The 17,043-nt window shown below is 42.0% G+C and overlaps 1 protein-coding gene across 8 annotated transcripts in view; it reads left to right on the forward strand.

The window, feature by feature from the left end:
• The first annotated feature begins 3,045 nt into the window (after positions 1-3,045).
• Positions 3,046-17,043, forward strand: part of acsl4a (acyl-CoA synthetase long chain family member 4a) — a 91,876-nt gene continuing 77,878 nt past the window's right edge. For all 8 annotated transcript variants that reach the window (XM_041195047.1, XM_041195051.1, XM_041195054.1 and 5 more), the window contains exons 1-2: positions 3,046-3,131; positions 3,547-3,657. The gene's annotated coding sequence lies outside the window, so the exon portion shown is untranslated. The remainder of the gene's footprint in view (positions 3,132-3,546; positions 3,658-17,043) is intronic.

A 17,043-nucleotide genomic window follows, 5' to 3' on the forward strand; every position in this document is an offset into this window, starting at 1 on the left:
ATCATATGTGGTTTCCTTCAGGCTCAGGTAATACCAGGAGCCTGTGTCTGTTGAGGAGGCTGGTCTGGTTTGAGCTGTCATAGGCTCCGAGTGCTTCCCACCCACAGCATTAGGCACAGGGAGATGACTCACCCACTAGCTCTCCCCACCCCCGCATCAGAATTTCCCAGTTATTAAATGGGGCAGCACCACATTAGATCCAGGCATATGCTCAATTACAATACCCAAGTCCCTATCCTGCAGTCTTGTGGTGCAGTAATAGCCTCCCTGTCTCTGAGCCAGGAGCTTGGGGTTCAAGTCCCACTCCAAGACTTGATAGCTAAGGAAAGTGTGTTCATAATGTGGTCATACTGGGTGAGTACCAATTTGCTAATCCTTCCAAAATATGCCAGTAGCAGGCAATAGAAGTGGGAGAGATTCTTGGTGTTGTGAAAAGCCAATTACATCTATGAATTGCTTATAGGCATATTAAGGAAGACGTGCTTTTAAAGCAATACAAACAAGGAAACTGAGCGAAAGAAGGATGATAATGTATAGTGACCACTTTCTGGAAAATTTCTATGTGGATTATACTGACAGGCCTGTCCTGAGAGAACATGGAATGTCGCACCTGAATGGTGTCATGGCCTTCTTCAAGCATAGACAATTAAAGGGGAGATAGAAAAGATGCAAAATATCCTGAGTTTGTGGACTGATTACCACGTCTCAGCAGTCATCATATCCTGTTGATTCATATCTCAGAATGAGTAAAATGGTCAGAGATCAAAGAAAACAGAATCTGGGCGCAAGACATGGGCTTTTTTCCTCTACAGGAATACAGAGGGGAAATATGTTAAGTTAGCTTCAGAGCAGCGCAGTGTGTGTTAGTGTGTTGTGTGTGTGACTGCAACAAGAAGACCAGCTCGTCACCCCTGCAGTTGCAGGCGCGATCTCTCTCTCTCTGTTGCTGGAGACAAGGCACCAGAAGGAACAATCAAAAAAGAAATAGGACAGCTTCTTCAGCTATCCCACAGAACCAAGTGTCTCCAAACCTACTGCAAAAACTGCCAAAGTCAGGTCTACTGGAATCACCCAACTTAACGGCCGCAATGTTTTGCCATCTATGCCCAACAGAGATGCCAAAGGTTGATTCAATAATCTTTTAAAACTTTTATTTGGATTCTTAACTTCCCATTTCTGATCTGTATGTATGTGTGTTGATTCAGGATGGTGAGTGATTGGGAGGGCAACTTCCAGATGGTGGCGTTCCCTTGTATCTGCTGTCCTTCTAGATGGTAGCGGATGTGGGTTGGAAGGTGCTGCCTAAAGGGGCTTTCGTGAGTTCCTGTAGTGCATCTTGTAGATGGTACACACTGCTGCCACTGTTCGTCAGTGGTGGAGTGCATGAATGTTTGTGGAAGGGGTACCAATCAAGCGGGCTGCTTTGTCCTGGGTGGCGTCAAGCTTTTTGAGTGTTGTTGGAACCACACTCATCCAGGCAAATGGTGAGAATTCCATCACACTCCTGACTTGCGCCTTGTAGATGGTGGACAGGCTTTGGGAAGTCAGGGGGTGAGTTACTCGCCACAGGATTCCTAGTCTCTGACCTGCTGTTATAGCCACAGTATTTATATGGCTAGTCCAGTTCAGATTCTGGTCAATGGTAAACCCCAGGATGTTGTTAATGGGGATTCAGTGATGGTAATGCCATTGAATGTCAAGGGACAATGGTTAGATTCTCTCTTGTTGGAGATGGTCATTGCCTGGCACTTGTGTGGTGAGAATGTTACTTGCCACTTGTTACCCCAAGCCTGGATATTATCCAGGTCTTGTTGCATTTGGACATAGACTGCTTCCGTATCTGAGGAATCGCAAATGGTGCTGAACATTGGTAGTCTTCAGTGAACATCCCCACTTCTGATCTTTTGATGGAAGGAAGGTAATTGATGAAGCAGGTGAATGAAGATGGTTAAGCTTAGGACACTACCTTGAAGAACTCCTGGAACTGAGATGATTGACCTCCAACAACCACAATCATCTTCCTTTGTGCTAGGTATGACTCCATCCAGCGGAGAGTTTTCCCCGATTCCCATTGACTCCAGTTTTGCTAGGGTTCCTTGATGCTACAATCAATCAAATGTTGCCTTGATGTCAAAGGCAGTCACTCTCACCCCATCTTGGGAGTTCAGCTCTTTTGCCCATGATTGAACCAAGGCTGTAATAAGGTCAGAAACTGAGTGTAAAGCAAAATGCTGTGGATGCTGGAAATCTGAAATAAAAGCAGAAAATGTTGGGGAAACTCAACAGGTCTGACAGCATCTGCGGAGGGAGAAACAGAGTTAACGTTTTGAGTCCGTATACCCTTCTTCAGAGCTACAGCTTGCGTTCTTTAACACCTAAAAGGAAGAGAAAAAATTTCTCGTTAAGCCATCGCATAAGACATAGAATAAAATGAAGCCAAGGACAAGGCAAAAGAAGCAACTGTGATGTGGTGAAAAACGTTTTTATGCAGCGAGTGGTTCATATCTGGAATGCACCATCTGAGTGTGTGGCAGAGGTAGATTCAATGGTGGCCTTCCAAAAGGAATGGGATAATTATTTGAAGAGAAAAAAAATTGCAGGGCTACAGGGAAAGGGTAGGGGAGTGGGACTAGGCAAGTTACTCTTGCAGTGAGCTGGCATGGAGACGAAGGGCCAAATGGCCTCCTTTGTGCCATTCAATGATTATATGTTTGGAAATTGTAGAAGGGAAGATTGACACTGATTATTACAGACTCCATTTAAATACAGTGGGATACACTTCTTTCTGATCAGTGAGTTTCATCCACAAAAAAAAAATACATTTACAAACCAAACTCAGCGACGTGCTCTTTCTCCCTGTGACTAACTCCATGACCACAACTTGGCGTAGCTGCATTGCTCAGAGAGCCGGACACTGCAGTTCCGGCAGAGCCAGGGCGGGGTATGGAGGAGGGCGGGGCTCAGATGAGCTACGCCACCATTGGCTGCTGAGAATCGAATCAGTTTACGTAAGCCGCGTGTTTCCGGGGTTTCCCCCCTCTGGAGGGGAGAGGTTACTGCCGGTCATTGACACGCTGTCGTTAGTGTTTCATTTCTGAAACAGCCTGTGGCGAGGAGAGGAGAGAATTGAGGTAAGCCGGCTCATCAGCATCTTTCCATCTTGGAAAACTTTAATTCATCAAATTTTTATCCTCTATTTCATTTAAAAAAAAACGCTGGAAATGTTAGTGAGAATATTTAATAGCCTAGAACAGCACAGGTTATGAGGAGTCACTTGGGGTAATGAGTTTCTCCTATGGAGGCTCAGGGTCTTTCGTTTTGGAGCATAAAATGTGAAAATAACCTTTTAAGCCTCCATTATTAAAATATATATGTTATAGTATATTACATATAATGGGTGTTAAAAAGCTGGTCAAGTTTGAAAAGAGAGATGATGGGGTATCATTGCGTATTAAGTGCTCGTCATATCTCGCCAGATCTGCATGAGATGAGTCCGATCCTTGCGTTTCTGGTCAGACAGTAAACCTCTGGTTGTACATTTTGCAGACAGTGAGTGAGCAGCAGCTCAATGCGGAAGGGACGTTGCTGAGGTGAAATCCAGCGCCACGTTCCAAATTGGAACCCTGATACACTCCGCCCGCAGCTGGATACAGCCAGGTAATGTACAACCTGTGTAATTTCCTTCTGAACTCCTGGCAGATTCCTGGCCGCATTTACTGAAGGCTTTAAATCCATTTACGTGGCCAGCTTTTGGCTGCTGCTGCTGCAGATTTTATTCTCGCATTGAAGTCATCGGCTGATGATCGAGCACGTTATTTCTCCTTTTTGAGAAGTGTTCATTGTTTCCCTCTTCCCCTTAGTTTTTCGAGTTGGGAGATGGTTTAAATTAAAATCCACTTTAAATTGAAGAGGGTAAATGAACGCTTCTTTTCCTTATCCGCCTCTTCACACCTGCTCCACTGTTTTCAATTTACCCTTTACTTCTGCCTGTTCTTGTACTGTAATTTTTTTTTCACTATCCAGGATGGTTATTCAGAGAGCAGTGGGAATACTGGATTTTTCTGATTGTTCCTTCGAATCAGAGTGATAAGGCTGTTTAAGAAAACATCTAATGAAACTTAGGTTTATCAGGAGGTAATGATGATGCTGTATAGATTTTAGTAAAAAACAATATTAGCCTTTTGTATCATAAGATTATGGAGCACAGAAGAAAGCATTTGGCCAGGTGTGGCTGTGTTGGCTCTTTGATAGAGCTGCCTGTCCATTTTAGTCGTACAACCTAGCTTTTCCTTCCTGATAACGGTGCAAATTAGTGTGAATATATTAATTGGAGCCTGCCCACTCCTGCACTGTTACTTCTGGTGTTCCCCAAAAATCTACCCTTGACCACCATCTCCTCATCTACATGCTGCCCCTCAGCAACAGCATCTAAGAATTCTGTTGAAGAATCATATGGACTCGAAACGTTAACTGTGTTCCTCTCCGCAGATGCTGCCAGACCTGCTTATCTGACATCCAGAACTGGATGAGCAGAAATTTCCTCTAATTAAATATTGAGAAGACTGGAGCCATTGGCTTCCTCACCACCGACTCCACCCCACTCCCTGACAACTGTCTGAGGCTGTCAGACCCTTACCAGCGCTGCTGTCATGTTTGACCCCAAGATGTGGCTTCAGACAGCCTCACTAAGACTGCCAATTTTCACCTCTGAACCATTGCCCAACTCTGTCCCTGCCTCAGCTCATTTGCCACTGAAACTCTCATCCATATCTTTTTTATTCCAGCCTTGGTTATTGCAAGTGCTCCTGGCTGGCCTTACACATTCCACCCTCCCTAAACTTGAAGTCATCCAAAATCTCTGCTGCCCGTGTTGTAACTTGCACCAAGTCCCATTCATACATCACCCTTGTGCCCTAATCTACATTGGCATCCAGTTAAACAATGCTTCATTTGTTTTATTTTTAAATTCTCTTTCTTGGTTTCCAATCCCTCCATGGTCTCACTCTTCCCTATCTCTGTAATCTCTTCCAGCCCTACAGCCCTCTGAGATATGTGTCCCTCTAATTCTGGCCTCTTGAGCATCACTGAGACCTTAAACTCTGGAATTCCCACTCTAAGTCTCTGTGCCTCTCCACCCTCCTCTAAGGTGCTTCATAAAACCTACCTTTTCAACCAACTTTTGTATATCTGCTCCAATATCTCCTTATGTTGCTTGATGTCAGACTTTATTACACAACATTCCTGTGAAGTGCCTTGAGACATTTTACTACATTAAAGACGCTTTATAATGTATATGTATAAGTTGTTGACTGAAATAACACCATTCGAGCTGCTGTACATAGTTCCAAGATGTTCTTTACATAAGTTTAATATGCACTATAGACAGGTAGAATTTCTAATTACCATTCTCACTGATCAAGTACATGTCCAATGGCTGGAAATTTCCTGGTGGAATCTGCTTCCTTCACTCCTTTAGGTTGTGAAGTCCAGGTCTTAACAGTCCTGTGTGTGAAAAAAATAATTCCTTGCTGTTTCCTGAAGGTTTTTTGTCAATTGTTTTAAACCCATGATTTCTCATTCCTGACTCACGTTCCTGACTCAATCGCTGGAGGAAACAATTTAGAGAGGGCAGAAGTAACAACAGTAACAACTAGGCATTTGTGCAGTGCCTTTTGCATAGTAAATCACCCCGAGGTGTATCACAAGAGCATAATCAGACAAACATTGACAGAGCCAAAGAAAATGACAATACAACAGGCGGTTAGAGCTTTGAAGGAGCATCTTAATGCAGAAGTTATTGTTCGTGCATTGTGTGGCACGAAGGAAAACTTGAAAAATTAGATCATTCCTCCAATGAAAAAAGAAGGTTGGTATAGTGCAATAGATATGTTGAAAAAATTATCAAAGCGTGATACAAAGTAGACAGATGTCTATTTTCAGTAGTTGAGGAAGAAAGAACAAGAGCCATTAATATGAGGTCAAGTGAAATTTAGAATCAAAGGCAGGAGAACTGTCTTTGCCTGGAATTGCAAGGGTGTGAAATTTGCTTCCATGTTTAGTGGTTGTTGACATTCAAGATTGGATGAAAGAAAAGAGGTTATAAGGATATGGGAGGAATAGGCTGGGTAAACATTACAATTTACTCATTTGGAGGGTAAGTACTAATGGTTGGGTTGAACAGCCTGTGTTACAATTTCTAGATATTATTTCTGTGATTATTTCTCTAATGATATAGACTGAGAATAATAGTTGAACAGTTGAGACAACACCTTGCAATCAGCCTTTGTAAAGTTGATTGTTTGTATTTACTCGAGTTTAATTTTTTTGGACATCTGTGGCCCAGATGCAGATATGTTCTCCATGATATTTAAGTTGCAATCTGAACAGTAACCCAAATGAATCCAAGCTAACTAATCAGCAAGTTTGGAGCTCGAGCTTAGGGATCTTTGCCTCGGCTTCAAGATTCAACTATAACTTTTTACCCTTTGCAATTTTACTGAAAGTGATGATTCAGTCGCAGGACATGGGTCCACAAGTGCTGCCCATACTCTGCTACTTCATGCAAATCCCATTTTTGGGTGTAAGCCAACACTGTATTGGTAGGAAATTTAATTCTGGGGAGGCATTGTTGCGGAGTGCAGTGTTGTCCTTGCCCAACATTCACACACACCTTTTCCAACGTGCATCAGGACTCCAAGCTGCCTAGCCTTTGGCATTCCACATGACAGGTGTAGCTTTCAGTCTCCTCAACCATTTGCTCACCTCTGTCTTTGATGTCTTGGTCCCAATAAAACCCATCTGACCTTTGCTGCTCCCCCTAGTACGATCCCCAGCTTTGGTCCCTCAAGTTCCAAGAGACACAAACAAAATGTTAATGTACAAGTGCAATTTTGTTGTTTTCTGTCAAGGCTTCCCACCACTCTGGGGTTCAACCTGGAGAGGAAAGAAATCCAGTTTCAGTTCTTGCACCAGCCACCACCACCTTGTACCATGCCCTACCATGTGTTGGCGACTGTGGACTTCCATTGGATTGGTCCATGATTCTGCTTGGCAAAGTACTGCAGTGGTTTGCAGTGTTGCTGACCAGGAAATGCTCCCGCTCTTACTGTCTGTCATCAGGCATATTGGAAGGATTTACAGGCTGATAATCAGCCTGTTTGGCCACATTATGACCATATCTTCCATAGCCATTGAGCCCTGAAGTGGGTCTTGAACCTGGAGCTTCTGACTCAGAGGTAGGGTCCCTGTCACTGCGCCACAGGACCTCCCGCCTTGAACGAATCATACCCTTCAAACCGTTTCCCCTGCCGACTCCACTCGCACCAGCATGAGGAGCTCATGAGCTTCTTTACCGAGGCTAACTGTTCAGTTGCCTCTGTTACCCCAACCTCCCCACTGGCCAGCAAGTCACTGCCCTAACCCTGGCTCTTGGCCCACACCATTCTGTGCTTTCTCTTCTTGTCCTCTTGGAGCTTATTTTGCCCAAGGGGCCTGCTTCTTGTTTCCCAGTCTGTATTCCTAGTGTCAATCAGTCAACTTCCCTTCCTGTTGTTCATGCTAACTGATATTAAACACATGAGAGAGAAAGAATTAGAAAGATATGCTGATCGAGTTAGATGAAGTCGGGTGGGAGGAACCTCACCTGGACATAAACATGGGTGAGACCAGTTAGGCTGAATGGTCTGCTCTGTTCTGTATATTCTATGTAATACTTAAGCGCAAGTATTGATGAAAGCCTCACTTATGCCTTTGTATCCGCTAGTCTTTGGCTGGCCTCCCATTCTCCACCCCATGTAATCTTCAGATCTTCCAAAACCCTGCTGCCCATATCATATCCTATACCAAGAGCTGCTTATTCATTACCCTGGCCTCACTGCCTTTTGTTTCATCACCACCTCAAATTTCATAATCTCATCCTAGTATTTAATGCTGCTCCTATCTCTAACTTCCTTCAGGCCTAATTTCCCCCTCCCCAGCCCAAACTCTCCATTCCTCTGCTTCTGGTTTCCTGTATAATTTCCTTCTTTGCTTTCACCCCTCTGTTTTTGATTGTGTCATCAGCTATATAGACCTCATACATATATGAATTTCCTGCCTTAATGTCCCTGCCTCCCATTCATCCTTTCAGCCTCTCTTTACAATCTTTTGAACAAGATTTTGGTAACCTTATCTGATATCCATTTTAACCAAAGCTTGTTGCCCATTTCTTTAATACCCCCTGTTTAGCAGCTGGGAATGTTTTTTCTGCATTAAAGGCGTTGCACGAACGTGAGTTTTCAATCCCAGGAGTTAGGAGGCAATTAGTAGGACCTTAATGGAGCTGACTTCACCCAAGTTTCTTCTTGATTCATATGAATCACGTCATTTGGGGTGCTTAACCAAAGGAGGGTTATGTAGAATGCTTAGTAAAATCCAATCCCCCAAATTGCACGCTCTTTTATTACATGTGTGATGATCTAGCTCTTGTTCTATTTGTCCTGCTTCCGTTCAGCACAGCTTTGAGTTGCCCCTGATGAGTCTCTCATCGCCATTTTGGTTTTCAGCAGTGCGGCTCTTGCTGCTCAAGTTTTTCATTTTCACTGTGAAAGAGTTAAAGTTGCAATTAGATCCCAAACCATCGGTACCTTAGAATTGCCCTTGTAGAATTACAGTATTCATCATTTGAAAATTATCACAAGCTTTGCAGTAAATAGGATACCAAAAATTTTGTGACTGATTTATTCAGCTTGTAAAGACTTTTTTTTGTCATTTTAACAAACGTCATCCTGATACGCTGGCTGGTTGGAATAATGCGTTATTGAGTTTTGTACTTGCAGTAGGACTTTTCTCATTTTATGATGATGGTCTTGTGGAATATTCAAACTCCCATTTATGATACCACTGTCTAATCAGTCATTTAATGAATGTAAGTGGACTTTCTGCCCCTCGGTTAGCTTTTTGGCTACACTGCACCAATTTAAAGTTAGTACGATGATAGGTAGTTGTCATTCTTGCTTCTTTTTTTATTTGATTTGTTCACTCTTGGTTTGTTTTGAATGGGTTGAGCTTTGGTCCACGTGCCAGTTATTGTTGTGCATTGGCTTGAACCTGATTTGTCCCTGATATGCATAGGGATGGTTGAGTAAACCTGAACTATGTGACTTGAGGTGAGTCACTCATCACTACTGATTATAGTCGCGTGCTAGGCAAATGAACCAAAGATTAATGCCACTTGAGTAAATGAGTGAGTATACTAACAACCTACAAACATTGGTATTTCATTACTTTGACATTACGTGCTACAGCATGAATTTATTTACAAGTCATTAATGTATCCAAAACTTGTGTGAGGTTCTGTGCATGTGGAAATGTTTATTCTTGCCCCCACCCCCCTTTTTCCCAAGCATGCCGTGCACCATTTTAGAAGCTTTTGTACCATCACGAATTGTTTAATAATCCTGTTAATGTTCTACTTGAAGGCTTTTTAACTTTGAGCAGCCCTCCTCCATCTGAATTGATACTCCTCCCCAAGAAAGCTGTAGACAATCTGTAATGTGAGGGGTAGGGCAGGGGTTGTGAAACAATGCCTTCTGAACTGTTGCTGGGTCAAAGTCATGGAATTCCCTTTTTAATAGCACTGTGGGTGTACCTACACCAGGACTGCAGCAGTTCAAGAAGGTGCTCACCACCACTACCTTGAGGGCACTTGGGGATGGGCAGCAAATGCTGGCCTAGCCAGCAATGTCCATGCCCCATGAAAGAATAATTAAAGAGAGAACTACGATGCAACATACTCTCCTTGGGGCTGCTATGCTGCTTTTAATAGAGGGATTTTACTTGTAATATTCACATACGTGCAAGTTCTTGCAAAGGAGCAGAAATCTATGCTTGTCAAATGAGCATTATCTTGTTTCAGAGCTTTATACATATTCTCCACCAGTGCATCATAGTTTTCCATAGCTGGGAAGAACAGGACTGGCTGCATGGCATCTCCTGTTAACTGAACAACTGAGTCCTTGCAGTATATCTAAATGATATTTCATGGGCTTTTGTCATTCCCATTGCAAAGCAATACATTTGAGGATGTTAAAATGATTCGGTTATTGGTGCTTTTTAAATTTCTGGCATGCTTGAGTATCAAGGACAGCTGATACTGAAACAAAAGTTCAACTGTTCAAGGCTAGTTTAACCTCCAATCTGTCAGCCATAGAGTTTAGGGTTGGCATTCAAGGCAAAATCCACTATTTGCAAATGTATGCTCCAGTCCAGCACAATTCAAGCTCTTTTCATGGGAAAGACCTAATAAGAGTGTGTCTGTGTGCACACAATTGAGAAATTATTTCATAACATTATAGCCAGTGACGACTGTGAAAAACATTTATATGTTTAAACACTAACAAACTTATTTAGTGAATATGAACCCATCCTCCGAACAACAATGGTAATGACGTAAAAACAAGAAGCTGGAAAAAAATCAGGTCATGCAGCATCTGTGAGGCCTGTAACCCCTGGTAAAAACTAGAAATAGTTAGAGATGTGGTAGGTTTTACACAAGTATAGATTTTATGCTCAAGTCTCTGAGTGGGACGTGAACCTACAACCTTCTGACTCATTCGGAAACCAAAAGGTTGTGACTGTCATCAGTTTGGTGAAATATGAAACTAATTATATAGGATTTGGTTAAGGCCATGTTTTTTAAACTGAAAAAAGGATTAGTTTGGCTTGGTGGAACAGCAAAGATGTTCTGGTTGCTCCTGTGCGCTCCCTGCAGTGAGCTGAGATATGTTCTGTGCATGATACTTGTACTTTGTTTTGCTTTTAAGTTACTCATCTTATGAATCAGCTGAGGTTACTATGGATTTTAGTTGAATGCTCACAAGAAAAAAAGTGGCGTTGAAGCTTTAGCAATCTCTGTCAAGGAGTGGCAACATGTGGATTTGAGAAATCCCAGTCTTGTGCTCTCTTTCTTCCTGGTGAGGGACAATTTCAGCGAGGATGTTGTTCTTTTTTATTCGTCCATGGGATGGGGGTGTCCCTGGCTAGGCCAGCGTTTATTGAGTGGCTTGCTAGGCTATTTCAGAGTCAACCGCATTGCTGTGGGTCTGGAGTCCCATGAAGGCAAGACCAGGTAAGGGATGGCAGATTTCCTTCCCTAAAGGACATTAGTGAACCAGATGGGTTTTTATGACAATTGACAATGGTTTCATGGTCATCATTAGACTTTTAATTCCAAATTTTTTTTAATTGAATTCAAATTTCACCATCTGCAGTGGTGGGGTTCGAACCTGTATTCCCCCAGAGTGTTATCCTGGGTTGCTGGATTACTAGTCCAGTGACTAAACCATTATGCCCCCACTCCCCTGTCTCTTCCACCTGATGGAGATCCCATTTCAGAACAGCATTGGCAAATTATCTGCTCTCATGACTAGAATTCGAGAATCATGGACATGTACTCAAGAGTTAATGCTGCAAAACAGAGATTTTTCAGGAACTAATTGGATCAGTCCTGCCCCAGAGACATCCTTCTAACTAGGTCAAGCTGAAGAAAGACCACTTGCTAATTATTACTAACAGCTGCTTTTCCACATGAGAGATTTATTAAAAGTCTGATAACTCATCATACAAGATGGCTGATAGGTAGGAAAGTATGTTGTGAAGAGGACATAAGGTTGCAGATGGATATAGATCGGTTGAGTGAGTGGGCAAAGATCTGGCAAATGGAGTTTAATGTGGGAAGTTGTTCACTGATAGGAAGAACAACAAAGCAGAGGACTACTTAAAATGGAGAATGGCTGCATAATTCTGAGGTGCAGAGGGAATCTAGGTGTTCTAGTACATGAGTCACAAAAAGTTAGTATGCAGATACAGCAAGTAATTAAAAAGGCTAATGGAATGCTATCCTTTATTACAAGAGGGATTGAACATAAAAGTAAGGATGTTATACTTCAGTTATACAGGGCATTGGTGAGACTGCACCACTCTGTGCACATACTGTGTGCAGTTTTGGTCTCCTTATTTAAGGAAGAATGTAAATGCACTGGAGGCGGTTCAAAGGAGATTGATACCTGGAATGAGTAGGTTGTCTTATGAGGAAAGATTGGATAGACTGGGCTTGTTTCCACTGGAATTTAGAAGAGTGAGAGGTGATTTGATTGAAGTATACGAGATCCTGAACGGCCTTGACGAGATGGACATCGAAAGGATCTTTCCTCTTGTGGGTGAGCCCAGAACTAGGGGGCACTGTTTTAAAATTAGGGGTCTTCCTTTTAGGACAGAGATGAGGAGAAATTTTTTCTGAGGGTTGTGCAACTTTGGAACCCTCTGCCTCAGGAGGTGGTGGAGCATTGAATATTTTTAAGGCAGAGGTAGATTCCCTTGTTAGGCAAGGGAATCAAAGGTTATTGGGGTTAGATGGGAATGTGGAAATCGAAACACTAGAAGATCAGCCATGATCTTATTGAATGGTGGAGCAGGCTCAAGGGGCCAAATGGTCTACTTCTGATCCTATTTCTTATGTTCTTATGTGCAAGAGAGGGTAGGCTTCAAGGAAACCGCTTTCTTTTGTGTTGTTTCCTTCCACAGAACATGCATCTCACAAAAATGATCAATTCTATCTAACTTTCTCCTCTCAAAAATGTAAACAACTCTTTCCTTGTTTAAAAAACTGCCTGATTGTGGCTAGCAAGCTGATGTTATGTCCAGCCTATCCAACAAACTTATCTGTTCCAAGAACTGAACAAAATTTCGAAAGCATTCTCAAAAAGCCGTTAGGAACATTTAATAAAGACTGGATTGACCTGCAGTTCAACAAATAATGAGATGGTTTTCCTGGTGGCCCACACATTACCTGGTGTGCCACTGAGGCTGACAGAGCCGAGAGTGCCAGGTTCCTCTCCCTGTCTCTGCTGAAGTAGTTGACCTTGCTTGAAGCCGTACAGTTGGTTTGGCCTCCCTTGGGCAAGGGACAACAACATTATTACAGTTTCTCCATTCTTGATGGCTATCCAGTGACTTCTGAGAGTGTGGGTGTCATTGGATTCACATCTGATGCCCTCCTTGGTAAAAAGCTTGTTCAAGCTCTCGTTGTAAGCTCACGTGAAGAAGAGGTACCAATGAGCTGATGACTTCATTGGAAGCATGAGTTGGCTTTGTTGAGAGGGAAGAAAATTGGAAAGGGAGGTCCGGGTTGGACGACATGGCACAAATTCTTTTGACACAAAGTGAAATGCATGATCTGTAGAAGGAAGCCCCACAAAACAGCTGCCTCCTTGAAGACTACCCTCCCTTGCCACATCAGTCATCTTGTATGATGTGTTATTGTGAATCAAACTTCTAAAAAATCTCTCGTGGAAAAGCAGCTCTTGTAATAATTAGCAACTAGTTTTCTTCAGCTTGATCTAGTTAGAAGGATGTCTTTGGAGCAGGGCTGATACAATTAATTCCTGAAAAATCTCTGTCTTGCAACACAGAAGTTGTTCCTGAGTGCGGCTTTGTTGCCTATCTTGGTGTGCATACACCTGTCAAACAGAACTTAATTGAACATTCACATAGCTTGAACAGTTTCGATTGGGCACTCAAAAGTTTAGAATGCCCTATTTCCACTACTCTTTCACAATGTCCACCCTAATGTCAGAGCCTGCGATTGAGAACATTTTCTTCAATGTCTTCTGTCTCACTTTAGAATCTAGATTAACAATCCCTTTGTTTCGGTAACAGTTGACTTTACTAATGGAGGGAGGATTTCATGAAAGACTGGTCCCAGTCGGATTTGAATGCAGCGAATGGGTTAGATGTTGCTGTTACTGTGACAACAGGGCCGCCCAAGCTGGCTAAGGCACTTGTGTGGAACAGATGTCCTTTACAGGTTTTGCACTTCCTCACATATTTCTCTGGGCTGTCTATGACTAATCCTGTCATTTTCAGCTGATGTGCCCTGATTTTATTTTAATGTCACTGATTGCACCTTTATTTGGACACTGGAAGTTGTTAACCTGCTGAATTAGGATTATTATCATTCAGCGTTTCAAAACCATGATCTGATTTCTGCCCCACCCCCCTTCCGACCTGCCAGTGGCTACTTGGGACTTTTCATCAGTGGCACAATGTGAAAAGAACATTTTGCTTTACTGTGCTCAATTTGTGGATATCGAGTGTTCCCATTATTTCATTAGCCTGTGATATAATTTGACTGTTGTAACTTGCAGGCTAGTTTGGAATTTGATAAAAGAAAAAAAACTCTTTGTTGTCGTGGAGCTGGTGGTGTACAGGAGGAAGAACTGCAGTTTTCTTTCCTGTTTTGAACTCCGCCCCCCCCCCCCACCCACCGCCGGCCACCTCCTTAAAACATGGAAACACATTCATATAAATCCCTTATTTGGAATATATTTTGGTATAAGAAAACTTTTTATGATCCAATGCATATTGTTCATGGACTCGATGTTCCTTTTCAGGAAGAAAGTGAAGCCTGTTAAAATTGTTGTTTGAATCCTGTTAACTGCTTTCAAATGAGAATAGTTAGCCTTGTTTGCATTTTGCTAGGAGCCGTTCATTGCCCACCCAATCAGTAGGTTATATAACATTTTGAAATCCATAGTCAGCTGGTGAGTCTGTGGATGTTAGGGATTTTAAAATTTTAGGAAATGTTGATAATTTTTCTGATTTACCAGATAAATGGAATGTTAAATCTCCAATATATTTCTAGTCTGACGACTTAGGAAATAGCAAAAAAAAAATCCCATGTTATCGTTAGTATATGCATGGCAATTCAGGCTCCTTCATTACCCCATCAACCCCATGTACTTGCGATACTTCTGGTAGCAGCTTCAACTGCTTGAATTGACAGAAATCTCTGAGGCAGGAGTATATCTTCAACTCATTCAGCCCCATCTCCGAGGAAAAGTAATTTTGGCTGCTGTTTAATTTGAAATAATTATGGTTTTCAAAATGTACAGGCATTGAATACTGTTCTGGTATACGTAATCATTCTGGACCTGGTACTTGATAACACATTGTGCTGCTTAATCCAGTAATGTTGTTTCCCTGCAGTTATCAGCTTACATTTACTCCTGTGTAACTATTGTGTGTAAAACAAGCACCAGGTTGTTGAGCATGCGTATTGCTGAAAGGTGGTGTGCAGTTTTTATCCTTGATCTGTGCTGCGTTAGCCAGGTAGGTAGCAGAGGTGCAAGAGTTGGACACAGCGTAGCTGAGAAATTGTGGTTTTAACAGTGAAGGTGAGAGCAAAATGAATTATGTTGCTTTTCATGATTGAATAGACTAATGGCATTTTGCCTGAAGCATGATCACTCCTGTTGAGTTGATGGAGTGCTGCCGGCCTCTGAGTTGCTAGCCACAGAAGAGAGGGCTAAAAGAAGGAAACTGATGGGGGAATGGGAAAAGCTGTCTCCGTAAATTGATGTTGAGGTGTAAGATTGTAAAGTATTCCTGGTATGGGTAGTTGGATACTAATATTGCTGAAGTTGTATCACAATCAGAAATTTCAGCAAAAGGGGAGGCCATGTGGCCCATTGTTCCTATGCTCGTGCATGCTTCATATTGGAAGACCCTTCTTCAATACTGTTTCTTTGCTTTTCCCTCGAGCCTTGAATTTAACTGTTTAACATGAAACTTATAATAGATCAGACTGCTTTAATAGTTTTTGACAGTACATATAATGAATAGCTTACTTCCTGATAATGCTGCAATATAACCAGTTGTTTCTACTTCCCTATACACTTCTCACATTGACTGCACTCTGCTGAAAGCTGGGGGGTGGGAAGGTGGAAGAAACCTTCCTTAAAACTGATAATTTCTGGAATATTAAGTGGCAAACAGTAAATAAGGGGCAGGCCAAGTAGGGGATGCTGATATTTCTGCAGTTGGCTTGAGTAAGCTGTTAAACTATCCGATAGAATTGCTGTCCTGTAGCTAGCTCCCTGCTGGGTGTCACAAACATAATAGCATTAATTGAGATCTTTGCAATGCATGGCAATTGTTTTTGTGATATATGAAGAAAGATGCCCAATGTGTATACTGCTTTCCGTTTAATCCTTGCCTATTCGTTGATTGCGTGAAGGAGGCATCTGCCTTGCATTTTAACAGCCAGTCTCTCCAGGAGTGGCAGGGGTTATCATCGGTCATTGACTGCACTGGCAATTTGAACAGGGAGAGCTGCCAGCTTTTATCTCATGCCTGCTTTGAGACAAGTCATAAAGTGAGCAACTGTACACTATTCCTCAGCGAAATATTGAGAATCATACGCAGTATTTGTCTGAGATCTTGAATTGCGTACAGTTGCTGAATCTGAGTGGAATATGACATGGTAGATTGATTAAGCACTCCTTTTAAATTTTGATGAAATAGTTGACGTGGAAGGCCTGTTTGCAGCATCAGGTGTGTGACTAATATTATGATGAAGATGCACTTTTAATTTTCTATCAAGGTTAAATATCTTTCTTTGGTCATAACGGCATTTACACAATTTTATATCAACTAATGAAACTGAACCTGTAGGTATGAATTATGGTATTCAGGTCATAAAAGCTGTGATATGCAATCTCTGCAGGGATATTTAGAAGAGAAGTTGACAACTCAAGTTTAACTTGTTTTGATGTCTTTCTTGTGTGGTTACCTGACCCTCCATCTCCACTTTGTACAGTGACATATCTCATATATGATAATATCTTTGTAGTATTAGCATTTTCTGCTTTACTACTTTGTTGGGTTTTTTTGACAAACTCAAGTACCGTGTTGAGGTATTAACGCAAAACAAAATTCAGTTGGAATAGCTCAGATGGGAGCGTGTGTTAATGAAGATTGATTGGTGTGTGGACGTGTTTTGTGAATGCCAAATTTACCCTGAAAATACATATGGTTCTCCACACTATCTGCTTTAATGTGCGTATGGGACATTGGCATAGGCTTTGAGATTGTGACTCGTCAGACAAAAGCATAAGGCTGACTGATGTTGATTGACACTGCAGATTCTGTTAAACAGTCAATCCCTACAGAGGAATACTGCTGCAACATATTATATAATTAGAATAATTCCCATATTGCAGTTTG

Source organism: Carcharodon carcharias, chromosome 9 (genome assembly GCF_017639515.1).
Source record: "Carcharodon carcharias isolate sCarCar2 chromosome 9, sCarCar2.pri, whole genome shotgun sequence".
NCBI lineage: Eukaryota > Metazoa > Chordata > Chondrichthyes > Lamniformes > Lamnidae > Carcharodon > Carcharodon carcharias.